This window comes from Poecilia latipinna, unplaced genomic scaffold (assembly GCF_001443285.1).
Source record: "Poecilia latipinna isolate Pla-1442-1.1 unplaced genomic scaffold, P_latipinna-1.0 Scaffold3505, whole genome shotgun sequence".
Lineage (NCBI taxonomy): Eukaryota > Metazoa > Chordata > Actinopteri > Cyprinodontiformes > Poeciliidae > Poecilia > Poecilia latipinna.
The window spans coordinates 43,016-44,990 of record NW_015116121.1 but is presented as its reverse complement, the minus strand read 5'-3'; positions in this window follow the sequence as shown (position 1 = coordinate 44,990).

Genomic DNA, 1,975 nt, shown 5'->3' with positions numbered 1-1,975 from the left:
ATATCTCAATGTGAAGTATGAGTATTAATGCAGCTTATGTAACGAAATAAAAATAATTTACTCTGTTAGAATTATTTCCACTCTTTGCTGTCAACAGCAGAGTTGACATACTCTGCTATTGACTGTAATAAATATTTTTTCTCTGGAAAAAAGTAAGAAAAATATGTAGTTTAATGTTTGACATTGACTGATTTATAAATCAAAAGTCAATTCTCAATAATGTATAAAAAATAAATACAAGAAAATAATTTGTTTCTTGTCTTGAAATGTTAAATGTACATTAAATTATGGAATTATGTAAATATGTTCTTTAAACACTGTAAAAGTGTCTGTTCATCAATGTTAATATAAAAATGATCAGAATAATTTCTATCAAATAAAAACATTGTGCTCTCTATTCAGAAATGCCCCAAAACAATTAAATAATCACATCAAAAGTTAGAAACTCTCTTTAGTCATTTCTCTGATTGCCAAAAATATTAATGTGTGTGAGAAAATGTGTCAATGACAGGAATTAACTTAAAATACGTTGTGGAATGTCACTTTATTAAGTTCGGTCCATTCACTTGTATTAGCTTACTGGCACATATTCCACATTCAATATGGCGGACGCTGTGACGTATCGCAGCAGCAGGCCGACCCGCTCCATGAGGGATCTACGTGTTTATATCTATGCCGTTGTTACGTCACCGGACCTTCAAATCTGAGGAAAAGAAGGAGCATTTGAAGGAGTCCTTGAATTCGGACAGGCCTTGTCGCCACGCTAATCGGCCTACAAATCCGTCCTTCGAAGGATGCAGACCCTGAATTCGGACACAGCTTAGAAGTTTATTCTGTGTATTTAGAGCTGATGCATGTTTTATTTTTCTGTTTCTTATAGTTTCACTCAACCTTTCATTGATCTTCCACACCATTGTAAAAAATTGTAAGAAAGGAGCAAGACGCTCAGCTTCCTGGCTCTTGAGAATTACGTTTGGCTTGCTGTTAATCTACGTTAACATAGACAGCGTATTTAACACTGTAAATACAACCATATAACAGATAACTGCGCTGAACAAGCGCGAGCTTTCTCAGTCCTCAACGAGCGCGCGTACTTTGCCGCCTGGGCGGCGCGGAGCTGCGAGAAGACGCAGGGGGAACCGTATATGATGGGGGGACGCGGATCGACGTAACAACGGCATGTAAAAGAATAGTCTGATTAGGGGGGAAAGTAACTTTGTGGTTCAATTCAATGCCCCCGTCATTGTTTCACTCGCGGTGTTAGTGTTGCGATATTGTCCCCAACTGCTTTCTGGGTAGCACAGACCAACCGACACGCTGCCGCCGCAGTCTCCTTCCGCCCCGCCCCCTCCCCGGCTTAAAATATATAGGAACTGGTCCCTTGGTAACAACCCTAGTCGAAGACTTGGCACTGAGCTAGCTGCTAACAACATTAGCACTCTAGGGACAACCATGCTAAGGTATAAAAATAATATATCTTTCCTTACATATGAATGCTTGTCTTTCAAATAACTGTCCAATAAAACATCTGAAAATACAATTTAAACAATGGGATCGTTTCCTGTTAGAAAGTGGCTGCAAACTCTGCTGTTAGTTTCTGCACCTCCTGATTTTTAGATAGTTGATCCATTTTCTCCCCTTTTTTCACTAAGTTTTTTAAAATTAACTCCCTTGTGACCAACTACCTTTGAAACACGGAAATAACGTTTATCTTTCTCTCTATTAGAACAGTTGGAGCAACTGTACAGGACTCAGACTTTAGACATTTTGATGCTGGATCAACAGAAATAAATGGGCTGAATTTACTTCCTTCCTTTCCACAAAAACACGGATCGTGACAGTACCCCCTCCTTAAGGGGCGGCTACTAGACACCCAACAGAAAAGTCCAAATAAACACAAAACAACCCAACAGGGTGGGTGGAGGGGCGACGGAAGGAGGGCAAGAGTCCAAAGAAAAACAGTCCAACAAAAAAC